Source organism: Silene latifolia, chromosome 11, assembly GCF_048544455.1.
Source record: "Silene latifolia isolate original U9 population chromosome 11, ASM4854445v1, whole genome shotgun sequence".
In the NCBI taxonomy this organism is placed as follows: Eukaryota; Viridiplantae; Streptophyta; class Magnoliopsida; order Caryophyllales; family Caryophyllaceae; genus Silene; species Silene latifolia.
In genome coordinates this window covers 121,427,968-121,444,472 of record NC_133536.1, presented here as the reverse complement: position 1 = coordinate 121,444,472, position 16,505 = coordinate 121,427,968, and positions in this window count along the sequence as shown.

The following is a 16,505-nucleotide window of genomic DNA, read 5'->3' as shown; positions in this document are numbered from 1 at the left end:
TTATAATTTGAGAACATGTTTGTATGATCAATTCCCATGATTCCCCTATGATCCCATGACACCCTAGTGCTTTTAATCAATTGTTTACACCCCTTTAATTCATCTTGCTTGTTTATTTTCATTGCTATTTTAGTTTAGTGACCTTCTACATCAACCCAATTTGTGACACCCCTTAGACACCACTAGTTGCAATAGAAATCTCATTTCAATACCCGTCCCTTGGGATCCGACCTTTACTTGCCTCTTTACTAATTGTAGAGTTGTTTGTGAAGTTATAAATTGTGTTTTGATTCGACCGTGACCCAACGACCACATCTTTAATTGTGAACACGAAACGGACCCGATCAAAAATGGCGCCGTTGCCGGGGACGGTGTTTGTTTGATTTAGATTTCCTTTTTATTGTTATTAGTTGTGTCTTTATTCGCCTTGGGGAAGTAAAACTCCTCAAGGTTTGTTCTAATTGTTTTCGAGTTGTTTGATATTTTGCATGTCTAGAAGGTCACAAGGTGATTTGTTACTTTTTGACCGTGAAATCGAAAGAACCTTGACGAACAATAGGAGACTTGTTAGGAGGAATTTAAGAGGTATTAGTGAAGTTGTTCAACCCACTAGTGAGTTCGTCAATCCTTTCGCAATAGAAGGAGAGGAGAACCCATTACACAATACCCCACAAAATCCACCTACAATGCCTAAATTCTTGTCACACTCCGTACCCACCGAGGAGAATCTACCAAATGGTACTCCTACACCGCAACATCTAACCGGAAATTTTATTGCCAAGTCCGCCTTTATCCAATTAGTTGAGAGGAGCCAATTTGGGGGGATGCCTAGTGAAGACCCTCATTCTCATATGGAAACCTTTTGCGACTATTGTGATGCAATCTCTCAAACGGGCATGACTCAAGACCAAATTAGATGGGTCTTATTTCCTTTTTCTCTAATCGGCACCGCGAAGCAATGGTTGAAGGGCCTTGATAAGGCCACCCTCGGAATAGATTCTTGGAAGAAGTTGGCTCTAGCTTTCTACAAAAAATTCTACCCACCGGAAAAGACTAACATGCTAAGAGCTCAAATTACGGGTTTATATGAAGATTCTAGGAACATTCTTAATATGGGATCGAATGGAATGTTCACCGAAGTTGATGACAATCAAACATGGAACAAGATTGAGGAAATGGCGGTCCATAACTCACAATATAGTAGACCTCGTAAGGCTACTAGAGGAGGAAAGCATGAAGTGGACTCCGTTACTCAATTGGGTGCTCAACTTAGTGCTCACATTGACACAATCAATTTGAAGTTTGAACAAGCTATGGCTAGACTTGAAGAAAACTCAAAATCATCAAAGCATCATGTTAATGCCATGACGGCATCCTCATCAATCCCAAGTGGGATATGTGAGTGTGGAACTTTGGGACATGACCAAGGTGAATGTAGGGGAACAAATGAACAAGTGAATGCTTTCCAAGCATACAAGAGTGGTACCCCTTATTCCAATTTTTACAATGAAAACACCAAATTCCATCCAAATCTCTCATACAAAAGCCAAAATGTTCAAAACCCTCAAACAACATACACTCCACCACCCATGAGAAACCCAAATCAAAGACCCTTTTACAATCAAAACCAAGGTTACCAAAATCAAAATCCATACAATCACCAAAATGACCAAGGTTTTGATGTCCAAAAAGCGGTCCTCCAAATGCAAAAGAATCAACAAGAATTTTTCACTCAAATGCAAAAAGATAGCCAAGCAAAGGAAACCACCATCAACAACATTCTAGCTCACACCAAGATGTTGGAAACACAATTGACTCAACTAGCATCTTCAAGCTCACAAAGACAAAAGGGGCAATTACCACCTCAAAGTAATCCCCCTAGACATGAAACGGTTAACGCCATTCACTTGAGACGTGGTACAAGGTATGAAGCACCGAAGAAGCAAGTTGAGGATGAAGTTGTGAAAGCTAGTGAAAAGTAAGAAATTGTGCAAAGCTCCAAAGATGGAGAATCATCAAAAGAAGAAAGTTCAAAGAAAAATGAAGACAAGGTCAAGGAGAAGGAGCCCATTGTGATTAGACTTCCTTTTCCAAGTCGTCAAGCCAAGCCCAAATTTGATGATCAACTTGGAAAGTTCATGGAAATTGTGAAGAATTTGGAAGTCTCAATTCCTTTCACGGAATTAATCAATCACGTGCCGGCCTATAGGAAATACATGAAAGATATCCTCACAAAGAAGAAGTCGATCCGGAAGCTTGAGACTATCGCCTTCACTAAGGTGAGTAGTGCAATACTTCAAGGGAGTTCACCTCCAAAGTTAAAGGATCCGGGAAGCTTCACAATACCGTGTACCATTGGCGACACGACGATCAACAAAGCCTTATGTGATCTAGGGGCTAGTGTGAGTGTCATGCCGTACTCGGTGAATAAAAGGTTGGGGATGGGAGAGCTTAAATGCACCAACATCACACTCCAAATGGCCGATAGATCAACGAAGACACCATTAGGGATATGGGAAGATGTCCCCGTGCGAATTGGGAAGTTTTTCATCCCGGTGGACTTTGTCATTCTTGATATGGAGGAAGATTCCAACATTCCAATCATTCTAGGAAGACCTTTCCTACACACCGCAGGTGCGGTGATTGATGTGAAACATGGTGAGCTCACTCTAGAAGTGGGAGACGAAAGCATAACTTTTAATCTTGACAAGACTATGAGAGCTCCTCGTTTGCATGAACCATGTTTCATGATTGATCATTATAGCCGAAAGGATGAAAGGAAGAAATCGGAACTCCAATGGAAGAAGAAAATTGAAGATGCTCCATTCAAAGAGCAAGTGAATTGTGACAAGGAGAGCTTGCAAAGCTCATCAAAATCAATCAAGGAAGAAGAGGATGACCTCATTGGCCAAGAGAAGAAATTGGGAGAGTTGTCTCCATCTAAGCAAGAGATTTTCAATGATCAACTTAATGAAGTTTGTGGTCTTTGGGACAACGAATTTGAAGGGATTTTTAATCCCTACATTGGTAATGCCATCGATCAAGACCGACAACAAGGGCCAAGGTCTATTGAAAACCTCTACCATGATAATGAACAAGCTTTCGATTACTTTTTCAAGGTGTTGAGCAACATCAACAACACCTTGGACATGCCCCCTTGACATCTCATCAAGAATGAGAGTTTGGTGGAGTCCTCCCTAAACCACCACTTGTAAATATTTCTAACTCCCTAACTTACATTTCAATTCTTGTATTGCATTTTTTGTCATCTTTGGATTTTTATTTACTTTGATCAAGATAATTGTCATGTTTGAGAGAAGTGAGGGAGGGACTAACAATTTCAATTGATGTGTAGTGCTCTAGCTTAGTGTGGGGATGGCACTTGCCTAGGCTATCCATGCCTTAGTAGTGCCCCCACAATGAAGAACACAAGATTTGAAGAAAGAATAGAAGAATGGTAAGGGATATGCATTGTGCACGGATAGAACTGAATCCGGGTACAAGGGGTCGAATCCGAACGGATTCCAGAGAATCCGCCCGTCTTCAATAATCCGAGCGTACTGGGTAGAAGACGCACGACTTTACAAGCTGAGATTTTGGAAGATTTTTGACTGTAAGAGAATCCGGGCGTCTTGGAATATAATCCGCCCATCTCTGTAAATCCGTCTGTCCTGGACTGAAGACGCCCGTCTTCTCTGCTGAGGAAAACAAGAAAAATTTCATGGACTTAAATCCGTCCGTCTTCAGGCAAATCCGCCCGTCCCGAATCAAGGAAATCCGAGCGTCTTCTTCTGAATCCGCCCGTCTTTAGGCGAGTTTTATACAACCCAGAAAGAGCAGAATCCGCACGGATTGGGCAGAATCCGCACGGATTGCCCCCCGTGATTCGAAAATTTCGGTCTTTATAAAATCCCTCCCACCTTCCTTCCTTCATTCATTCATTCATTCATAAACACTACCCACAACATCAAAACCCTCATCCTCTCCATCACAAAAACAAAATCCCTCAACAACATTCACCAAAAACAAATCAAATCATCCTTCTAACAACAAATCAATCACTCCTTCTTCAATAAAAATCAAAACCAAGCACAAAATCTTCAACCTTTGGGTCGATTTTTGATTTCATAAAGGCAAAGCCTTTCACCTTTAAATCGATTTGGGTACACTACAAATTGAAGATTTTTCATTCTTTTCTTGGTTAGTTCATCAATGGCAAGGACTAAGGGAGCAACAAAGGCAACAAAGGCACCAAAGGCTAAGGCACTCTCACAAAGGCAAAAGGCTCTTCAAACAAAGAAAGCATTGGCTATGGTGGTAGCAACACCAAACTTGGAAGTGCAACAACAACAACAACCTTCTATGGGAGCAACAACACCTTCTACTCCGGAAATTGATCAACTTTTGCATTATCCGGAGGTAACTTTTATTTCCGAAACCCATAGAAATACCTTTGTCAAGTTTGCTAGGAAGTCATTACAATCCACCAAATTTATATGTGAAGATACCTTAGAAAAATTGGGTGTTCTTGAGCAAACTAGAGCCTTTTTCAAAGCCATGGGGTTGAAGAAATTGTTTGAAACAAAGGAATCGACATACCCCTCCCTTACCTTGGAATTTTTGAGTTCTTTGAAAGTCACCAAAGTTGAGAATAGGGAGAATCTCGAGTTTCGTCTAGCTAATGTTAGTAGACGCATTTCCTTTAGGGAATTGAGTGAAATTTTGGGTCTTAGTGATGAACCGCGTTATTTTAAGAATTATGGAAAGTATGACCCCAAACCTCTTTGGGAGGCAATTTCCGGGAGGAAATTTGAGGACTTTCATGCGAGTCGTGCTCTTTTGGTCCACCATCCGGGCATAATAGTATGACACATGGTCATGGGAAACACCATAATTGCAAGGAAAGATACCAACCATTTCACCAAACTTGATTTTATTCTCCTTGAATCGGCTTTGAACATTGGAAGAGTACACACCAAGCCTTACAATTCTTTGAGGCTCTTGGTAGATAGATGGCTCAACATTGATTGTGGGAAGAAGGGCACTACCGTTATTGTCAATGGCGGCCTAGTCACTATCCTAGCTAAGTACTTTGATCCTAACTTCAATAAGGATAACAAGTACAAAGCAAAGGAGGGTGGTCATCTTGTTGATATGCATACTATGATACACAAGTACAAGTGGTTTTCCCATAACCCCCTTGACACTAAGTATGGATGGCTCACTAGTGAAGCTAGATCGTTCACCTTGCCTTCAAAGATTTGTCGTCTCAGCGTCCACCGGACCAATTATCTACTTCCCCTTTATAAAGAGGCCGAGTATATTATCCAACAACAAAAGGGTGAACTTGAAATGCCCTCCTCTTCCATTGTCATACCACCTTACCCCTTTGAGTATGAAGAGTTCAAGCCGGAAGGAGTTGAAGCTAGAAATGATTATGTGACTCTTCTCATGCAAGCAATGCACAAGCAAGCCTTTGAGGACCGGAAAAATGCTTACTTGGCTCAATATCCACCCCTCCTACACTTAGCTAGGCAAGGACTACTTGATCCATCTTGTCCTTTGCCTAGTTGGGCGGATAGAGAAGTCCTATTTCCGGGTGCATCTAGGGTCGTTTCGGGTGACAATGAGGTTGTTGGTAATAATGAAGAAGTTGATGATAACATTGATGAAGAAGCAAGTGAAGAAGGAGAAAAGGATGGTGAAGATGATGATGAGCAAGATGAGGAAGAAAGTGAAGAAGCAAATGACAAGGGAAGTGGCAATGTGACCACTTCTAATGAGGAAAGTGATGGTGATAGCATGATGGAAGATTAGCAAGCCTTGGAGACTCCTACCCTCTCATGGTTTGTCTATTTCTCTCTTTGTTTTAATTATAATTTTGATCATTGTTGGAGTAGTCTTAGAACCATAGAGGACTCACACCTAGGTACCATTGAGGTGTTCTCATTTTATCGTTCCCATTTTCAAAATCCAAAATGACAAATTAGTTTCATGCATTGCATAGTATGTACATGAACTACACCCATCCTTGGACATTAGCAATAGTGTCTCACTCGGTTTGGGGAAGTTAATGCATACACAACGGGAGGTAATCTAAATTATCCTCTCCGTCATAACAAAAACCATGCATCATGTAGTGTAGCTTAGTGTAGATTGCATTTAGTGTAGAAATCATGCATCATCTTTGCATAATTTCCATCATTTTGGCCATTGAGGACAATGCCCATATTAGTGTGGGGATGGAAATTCTAACATTTAACTCTTATTCAAAAATCCAAAAAAATTGAAAAATTTCAAAAATCATAAAAATTTGAAAATTGAAAACCCAAAAACATGTTTATTTCCTTTTGTAGTCTTGTATATATTGTCTTGTATATATTGTGTTTGTTCTATCCTTGTTCACATTGATTGACTACGCCACATCCGAGACATGAGGATCATGAAGACCGCATGGTATGATCTTTCCAATCTCCTTTTTCCTCTTTATGTTAATGACTATGTGGCTTTATTTTGATTGATGCGGTATAACAATGTGAACTTAGGACTTGCATTTAGTTTATATGTCATATTAGTTGATAGAATCACTTGCATTAGGATGTTTATATTAGTTGCATCATGGCATGTAGTTGCATGTTAGAAATGTTTTGAAAAAAATGCCTAATTAGGAACTTTGACAAGAGCAACTACGCCATTACAAATACTTGTTCAACTTAAGACTTTGCCTACTAGAATGGTTGTAAAACACCCTAGATAGTGTCATACTAGTGTCTTTTGACCCATGACCCAAAGCCTAGTCAAGGGTTTGCATGTGAGTCACCTATCCAACCCCGTGATGCGATGTGGACTTGGTTAACTTGTCTAGGTGACCTTGATTGACCTTGTGGTAAGGCAACCCAAAAATATTTTCTATCAATAAGCTTGAAGTGCTCATTTCAAAGAAATTTTGTCATGTGGAAGTAATCTAATGCCAAGGAACCTCAAATGTTATGAATTGTTGAAAGTTGAGAAATTTAAGTTGTTTTGATGGAGGCGTACCACTTCGATGTGCTTTGGTGCGGGATCCATTGAATTGGGCCCACATACGGTTGTGAATTCGGCCGCCCAGAGACAGAGTGACTATCACCCCGAAAAGCTATTGTCTAGAGGTTAACCGGTTGCCTAATAAGCGATTGGCGAAAGCAAAGGACACTAGCCCGGAAGGGACAAACCCCATCTTAAATTTGAAATGTGAAAGTGAAATGAGGACAATTTTGAATACTAGTCATATCCACCCGTTGTGAATAAAGATTTGAGCATTTCATTCCCAAAAAGCCTTTTGTCAAGCCACTTGGTCGAGCTTGGGACGATCCATGACCTTTACTTTTGTAGAGAATTCGAGACTTGTCATGTCATATGCTACTAGCATCATAGGGATCATCATTCCACCACCATCCGATCGCTCTTGACGAAAGCATTTGGAAATTGAGGAAGAAAGTAGTCTAGTTTAACACCATTTGGAGGTGATTTAGTGCCATCCTCTTAGCCTTAGTAATTTGTTGAACTAGTATTTGTGAAGGATTACATGCTCTTAAATTTGTTCCTCTTTAGTGCCTCCGCCACTTGATGAGGAAGTGGCTATTCCTTTTGTAGATGCATCTATTATGTGATCTTGTGTGCTTAATGTTTGGATGTGTCGCCATTTTGGCAAGACCCACCTTGCCTTGCAAGAAGGCATCCTACCTCATGGTTGTCTTGTTGTGAGTTGAAGGGGCGGAGTGAGACCCGCTAATTGCCTCATATCGGCTATATTATTAGGATAGGTTAGTATTGGTCCTAGTCTCTGTCACCTCTTTACTCGGGACGAGCAAAGGTTCGGTTTGGGGATATTTGATGTGACCATAATTAGCGCATATTTAGCCCCCGAATTAGCCTTGTTCCCATGCTTTTTAGTGCATATTTGGGTCATTTCTTATCTTTAGTTCGTTGTTTTGCATATTCTTTGAGATTTTGATCCCTTGGTAGGAAAGGAGTAAGAATCTTGCATTTTCATGGCAAAACGAGACCAAATTGATCGAATCCAATGACCAAGCATCAAGGAGAGACAAGATTAGAAGGCCTTTGTACATATTATAGTAGAAAAGCAATGTTGAGAAAGGATCCTTGAGTCCCCAAGGAAATCCCCAAGGAATTTATGAAGAAAAGGGAAGAAAAGAAGAAGATGTCTTGCTGAGTGACAATCCGTGCGGATTGTCACCAATCCGGCCGTCCCCCAGCTGCACAATCCGTGCGGCTTTGCTCTAATCCGCTCGAATTCCACCTCCACAATCCGCCCGGATTCCCCCGAATCCGCTCAGACCCCATCACCAGAATCCGCCCGTCCCGACCTTATTCCGCCCGGATTCCAGCACAGCGTGATTTCCTCTTCTCCAAGCTACGAAGAAAGAAGCCCTTCCTTCGAAAAATACCGGCTCCTCCTTGCTCAATCTAAAAAGTGTAATTACTAGTTTAGCCCTTAGTTAACCCTAATGCATCCTCCCTAATTTCCACTATAAATACCCCATTAGTCTAATTAGAGGAGCATGTTCTTCTTATCAATAATTAGAGTAGTTAATATCAATCAAATCTCTCTTTAGTATTGTAATCAACAATTAATCAAGTTCTAATACAAGTTTTATTTCCTTAATCTCTCTTTTGTTCATCCTTTATTTTGGGTAATTGAAGATTATTTGGGTTATTGTTGGGAGATTGACAACCTCTCAATCAAGCATTCAAGTACTTCTTTTATCTTTGCTTTATTATTGGAATCATTAGTAGGTATAATTCTCTTAATCCCTTTTTAATTATTGTTAATTACTTTCATTTATTCATCATGTTTCATATTGTTGGTATGATTGACAACCTTGCTAGCATGATCAACATGATAATGAGTGAGTAGTCTCTTAGCTAGGGTTAATGGGTGATTAGGGGAAACCAACATGGGGAATGATTCATGCTTAAATTAATATGCTTTCATGTTTTATTTGCTTGCTTGTTTTGATCTCAACTCATGCACATGTTATATTTGATGAAATGCTAAGCCTATGAATCCTTGCATTTACTATCATCTTCTATCTTTTCAATGAGACTTGTAAGACATAACCCAACTCGAGTCTCATTAGACCATGCATGTTGTTGAGTAGGGAAGATTAAGTCGACTTGTAGGTGTTGTACAATCTAATCGATTCGGCTCCGGGACCCAAACTTTCCTAGGATTGTAAGATATAACCCAACTCAATCCATCACAACAATAATTGCTTGCTTATAATTTGAGAACATGTTTGTATGATCAATTCCCATGATTCCCCTATGATCCCATGACACCCTACTGCTTTTAATCAATTGTTTACACCCCTTTAATTCATCTTGCTTGTTTATTTTCATTGCTATTTTAGTTTAGTGACCTTCTACATCAACCCAATTTGTGACACCCCATAGACACCACTAGTTGCAATAGAAATCTCATTTCAATACCCGTCCCTTGGGATCCGACCTTTACTTGCCTCTTTACTAATTGTAGAGTTGTTTGTGAAGTTATAAATTGTGTTTTGATTCGACCGTGACCCAACGACCACATCTTTAATTGTGAACACGAAACGGACCCGATCAAATGTCCAGCTGATAGAATTTATAGCAGATTAGATAGATTCCTGATGAACCAAGACTGGTTGAATGATTATCCTGATATGGTTGCTCACTTCCTTCCCGAGGGAAATTTTGATCATACTCCTTGCTTGGTTCAACAAGATAGTCAAGAGGGAACCAGATCTAGACCATTCAAATATTTCAACATGTGGAGTCAATCCCCCAACTTCAAAGAAATATTTCAACAAGGATGGCACCGTGATCGGAGGAGCACCAAAATGTTTGAACTAGTAAAGAAGTTAAAGGCTCTAAAACCTTGCCTGAAAAATTTGAATAGAGCTCAATTCTTAGACATTAAGAGGAATGCAGAAATTGCTCTAACCAAGCTCACTAAGATTCGGCAATCCCTGGGAGTGAACCCTAATGAATCAAGTTTAATACAGCAGGAATGTGATACTAGAGTTATCTATCAACACTTGTATAGTGCTCAGTTAGAATTTCTACTAGAGTTATTTGCTTTTAATGGTGGTACTGAAAGAGAACCTCTGTGGAATAATCGTAGCAGAATTGCAGCTAACATTCAAGGTCCCTGGGCTATTAGAGGTGACTTCAACTGTGTTCTAAATGAGACTGAAAGAGTGGGAGGGTCCTTTTCTATAGCTGAGGCTATGCCATTCTAGCAATGCATCCAATATTGTGAATTAATTGACAATCCTATTATGGGAGCTCTGTATACATGGAATAATAAGCAATGTCCAAATGATAGAATCTATAGCAGATTAGATAGATTCCTGATGAACCAAGACTGGTTGAATGATTATCCTGATATGGTTGCTCACTTCCTTCCTGAGGGAAACTTTGATCATACTCCTTGCTTGGTTCAACAAGATAGTCAAGAGGGAACCAGATCTAGACCATTCAAATATTTCAACATGTGGAGTCAATCCCCCAACTTCAAAGAAATAGTTCAACAAGGATGGCACCGTGATCGGAGGAGCACCAAAATGTTTGAACTAGTAAAGAAGTTAAAGGCTCTAAAACCTTGCCTGAAAAATTTGAATAGAGCTCAATTCTTAGACATTAAGAGGAATGCAGAGATTGCTCTAACCAAGCTCACTAAGATTCGGCAATCCCTGGGAGTGAACCCTAATGAATCAAGTTTAATACAGCAGGAATGTGATACTAGAGTTATCTATCAACAGTTGTATAGTGCTCAGTTAGAATTTCTACTAGAGTTATTTGCTTTTAATGGCGGTACTGAAAGAGAACCTCAGTGGAATAATCTTAGCAGAATTGCAACTAATATTCAAGGTCCCTGGTATTAGAGGTGACTTCAACTGTGTTCTAAATGAGACTGAAAGAGTGTGAGGGTCCTTTTCTATAGCTGAGGCTATGCCATTCTAGCAATGCATCTAACATTGTGAATTAATTGACAGTCCTATTATGGGAGCTCTGTATACATAGAATAATAAGCAATGTCCAGCTGATAGAATCTATAGCAGATTAGATAGATTCCTGATGAACCAAGACTGGTTGAATGATTATCCTGATATGGTTGCTCACTTCCTTCCTGAGGGAAACTTTGATCATACTCCTTGCTTGGTTCAACAAGATAGTCAAGAGGGAACCAGATCTAGACCATTCAAATATTTCAACATGTGGAGTCAATCCCCCAACTTCAAAGAAATAGTTCAACAAGGATGGCACCGTGATCGGAGGAGCACCAAAATGTTTGAACTAGTAAAGAAGTTAAAGGCTCTAAAACCTTGCCTGAAAAATTTGAATAGAGCTCAATTCTTAGACATTAAGAGGAATGCAGAGATTGCTCTAACCAAGCTCACTAAGATTCGGCAATCCCTGGGAGTGAACCCTAATGAATCAAGTTTAATACAGCAGGAATGTGATACTAGAGTTATCTATCAACAGTTGTATAGTGCTCAGTTAGAATTTCTACTAGAGTTATTTGCTTTTAATGGTGGTACTGAAAGAGAACCTCAGTGGAATAATCTTACCAGAATTGCAGCTAACATTCAAGGTCCCTGGGCTATTAGAGGTGACTTCAACTGTGTTCTAAATGAGACTGAAAGAGTGGGAGGGTCCTTTTTTATAGCTGAGGCTATGCCATTGTAGCAATGCATCCAACATTGTGAATTAATTGACAGTCCTATTATGGAAGCTCTGTATACATGGAATAATAAGCAATGTCCAGCTGATAGAATCTATAGCAGATTAGATAGATTCCTGATGAACCAAGACTGGTTGAATGATTATCCTGATATGGTTGCTCACTTCCTTCCTGAGGGAAACTTTGATCATACTCCTTGCTTGGTTCAACAAGATAGTCAAGAGGGAACCAGATCTAGACCATTCAAATATTTCAACATGTGGAGTCAATCCCCCAACTTCAAAGAAATAGTTCAACAAGGATGGCACCGTGATCGGAGGAGCACCAAAATGTTTGAACTAGTAAAGAAGTTAAAGGCTCTAAAACCTTGCCTGAAAAATTTGAATAGAGCTCAATTCTTAGACATTAAGAGGAATGCAGAGATTGCTCTAACCAAGCTCACTAAGATTCGGCAATCCCTGGGAGTGAACCCTAATGAATCAAGTTTAATACAGCAGGAATGTGATACTAGAGTTATCTATCAACAGTTGTATAGTGCTCAGTTAGAATTTCTACTAGAGTTATTTGCTTTTAATGGTGGTACTGAAAGAGAACCTCAGTGGAATAATCTTAGCAGAATTGCAGCTGCTAACATTCAAGGTCCCCGGCTATTAGAGGTGACTTCAACTGTGTTCTAAATGAGACTGAAAGAGTGGGAGGGTCCTTTTCTATAGCTGAGGCTATGCCATTCTAGCAATGCATCCAACATTGTGAATTAATTGACAATCCTATTATGGGAGCTCTGTATACATGGAATAATAAGCAATGTCCAAATGATAGAATCTATAGCAGATTAGATAGATTCCTGATGAACCAAGACTGGTTGAATGATTATCCTGATATGGTTGCTCACTTCCTTCCTGAGGGAAACTTTGATCATACTCCTTGCTTGGTTCAACAAGATAGTCAAGAGGGAACCAGATCTAGACCATTCAAATATTTCAACATGTGGAGTCAATCCCCCAACTTCAAAGAAATAGTTCAACAAGGATGGCACCGTGATTGGAGGAGCACCAAAATGTTTGAACTAGTAAAGAAGTTAAAGGCTCTAAAACCTTGCCCGAAAAATTTGAATAGAGCTCAATTCTTAGACATTAAGAGGAATGCAGAGATTGCTCTAACCAAGCTCACTAAGATTCGGCAATCCCTGGGAGTGGACCCTAATGAATCAAGTTTAATACAGCAGGAATGTGATACTAGAGTTATCTATCAACAGTTGTATAGTGCTCAGTTAGAATTTCTACTAGAGTTATTTGCTTTTAATGGTGGTACTGAAAGAGAACCTCTGTGGAATAATCTTAGCAGAATTGCAGCTAACATTCAAGGTCCCTGGGCTATTAGAGGTGACTTCAACTGTGTTCTAAATGAGACTGAAAGAGTGGGAGGGTCCTTTTCTATAGCTGAGGCTATGTCATTCTAGCAATGCATCCAACATTGTGAATTAATTGACAGTCCTATTATGGGAGCTCTGTATACATGGAATAATAAGCAATGTCCAGCTGATAGAATCTATAGCAGATTAGATAGATTCCTGATGAACCAAGACTGGTTGAATGATTATCCTGATATGGTTGCTCACTTCCTTCCTGAGGGAAACTTTGATCATACTCCTTGCTTGGTTCAACAAGATAGTCAAGAGGGAACCAGATCTAGACCATTCAAATATTTCAACATGTGGAGTCAATCCCCCAACTTCAAAGAAATAGTTCAACAAGGATGGCACCATGATCGGAGGAGCACCAAAATGTTTGAACTAGTAAAGAAGTTAAAGGCTCTAAAACCTTGCCTGAAAAATTTGAATAGAGCTCAATTCTTAGACATTAAGAGGAATGCAGAGATTGCTCTAACCAAGCTCACTAAGATTCGGCAATCCCTGGGAGTGAACCCTAATGAATCAAGTTTAATACAGCAGGAATGTGATACTAGAGTTATCTATCAACAGTTGTATAGTGCTCAGTTAGAATTTCTACTAGAGTTATTTGCTTTTAATGGTGGTACTGAAAGAGAACCTCTGTGGAATAATCTTAGCGAGAATGCAGCTAACATTCAAGGTCCCTGGGCTATTAGAGGTGACTTCAACTGTGTTCTAAATGAGACTGAAAGAGTGGGAGGGTCCTTTTCTATAGCTGAGGCTATGCCATTCTAGCAATGCATCCAACATTGTGAATTAATTGACAGTCCTATTATGGGAGCTCTGTATACATGGAATAATAAGCAATGTCCAGCTGATAGAATCTATAGCAGATTAGATAGATTCCTGATGAACCAAGACTGGTTGAATGATTATCCTGATATGGTTGCTCACTTCCTTCCTGAGGGAAACTTTGATCATACTCCTTGCTTGGTTCAACAAGATAGTCAAGAGGGAACCAGATCTAGACCATTCAAATATTTCAACATGTGGAGTCAATCCCCCAACTTCAAATAAATAGTTCAACAAGAATGACACCGTGATCGGAGGAGCACCAAAATGTTTGAACTAGTAAAGAAGTTAAAGGCTCTAAAACCTTGCCTGAAAAATTTGAATAGAGCTCAATTCTTAGACATTAAGAGGAATGCAGAGATTGCTCTAACCAAGCTCACTAAGATTCGGCAATCCCTGGGAGTGAACCCTAATTAATCAAGTTTAATACAGCAGGAATGTGATACTAGAGTTATCTATCAACAGTTGTATAGTGCTCAGTTAGAATTTCTACTAGAGTTATTTGCTTTTAATGGTGGTACTGAAAGAGAACCTCTGTGGAATAATCTTAGCAGAATTGCAGCTAACATTCAAGGTCCCTGGGCTATTAGAGGTGACTTCAACTGTGTTCTAAATGAGACTGAAAGAGTGGGAGGGTCCTTTTCTATAGCTGAGGCTATGCCATTCTAGCAATGCATCTAACATTGTGAATTAATTGACAGTCCTATTATGGGAGCTCTGTATACATGGAATAATAAGCAATGTCCAGCTGATAGATTCTATAGCAGATTAGATAGATTCCTGATGAACCAAGACTGGTTGAATGATTATCCTGATATGGTTGCTCACGCTTCCTTCCCGAGGGAAACTTTGATCATACTCCTTGCTTGGTTCAACAAGATAGTCAAGAGGGAACCAGATCTAGACCATTCAAATATTTCAACATGTGGAGTCAATCCCCCAACTTCAAAGAAATAGTTCAACAAGGATGGCACCGTGATCGGAGGAGCACCAAAATGTTTGAACTAGTAAAGAAGTTAAAGGCTCTAAAACCTTGCCTGAAAAATTTGAATAGAGCTCAATTCTTAGACATTAAGAGGAATGCAGCGATTGCTCTAACCAAGCTCACTAAGATTCGGCAATCCCTGGGAGTGAACCCTAATGAATCAAGTTTAATACAGCAGGAATGTGATACTAGAGTTATCTATCAACAGTTGTATAGTGCTCAGTTAGAATTTCTACTAGAGTTATTTGCTTTTAATGGTGGTACTGAAAGAGAACCTCAGTGGAATAATCTTAGCGAATTGCAGCTAACATTCAAGGTCCCCGGCTATTAGAGGTGACTTCAACTGTGTTCTAAATGAGACTGAAAGAGTGGGAGGGTCCTTTTCTATAGCTGAGGCTATGCCATTCTAGCAATGCATCCAACATTGTGAATTAATTGACAGTCCTATTATGGGAGCTCTGTATACATGGAATAATAAGCAATGTCCAGCTGATAGAATCTATAGCAGATTAGATAGATTCCTGATGAACCAAGACTGGTTGAATGATTATCCTGATATGGTTGCTCACTTCCTTCCTGAGGGAAACTTTGATCATACTCCTTGCTTGGTTCAACAAGATAGTCAAGAGGGAACCAGATCTAGACCATTCAAATATTTCAACATGTGGAGTCAATCCCCCAACTTCAAAGAAATAGTTCAACAAGGATGGCACCGTGATTGGAGGAGCACCAAAATGTTTGAACTAGTAATAAAGTTAAAGGCTCTAAAACCTTGCCCGAAAAATTTGAATAGAGCTCAATTCTTAGACATTAAGAGGAATGCAGAGATTGCTCTAACCAAGCTCACTAAGATTCGGCAATCCCTGGGAGTGGACCCTAATGAATCAAGTTTAATACAGCAGGAATGTGATACTAGAGTTATCTATCAACAAACAGTATAGTGCTCGATTAGAATTTCTACTAGAGTTATTTGCTTTTAATGGTGGTACTGAAAGAGAACCTCTGTGGAATAATCTTAGCAGAATTGCAGCTAACATTCAAGGTCCCTGGGCTATTAGAGGTGACTTCAACTGTGTTCTAAATGAGACTGAAAGAGTGGGAGGGTCCTTTTCTATAGCTGAGGCTATGCCATTCTAGCAATGCATTCAACATTGTGAATTAATTGACAGTCCTATTATGGGAGCTCTGTATACATGGAATAATAAGCAATGTCCAGCTGATAGAATCTATAGCAGATTAGATAGATTCCTGATGAACCAAGACTGGTTGAATGATTATCCTGATATGGTTGCTCACTTCCTTCCTGAGGGAAACTTTGATCATACTCCTTGCTTGGTTCAACAAGATAGTCAAGAGGGAACCAGATCTAGACCATTCAAATATTTCAACATGTGGAGTCAATCCCCCAACTTCAAAGAAATAGTTCAACAAGGATGGCACCGTGATCGGAGGAGCACCAAAATGATTGAACTAGTAAAGAAGTTAAAGGCTCTAAAACCTTGCCTGAAAAATTTGAATAGAGCTCAATTCTTAGACATTAAGAGGAATGC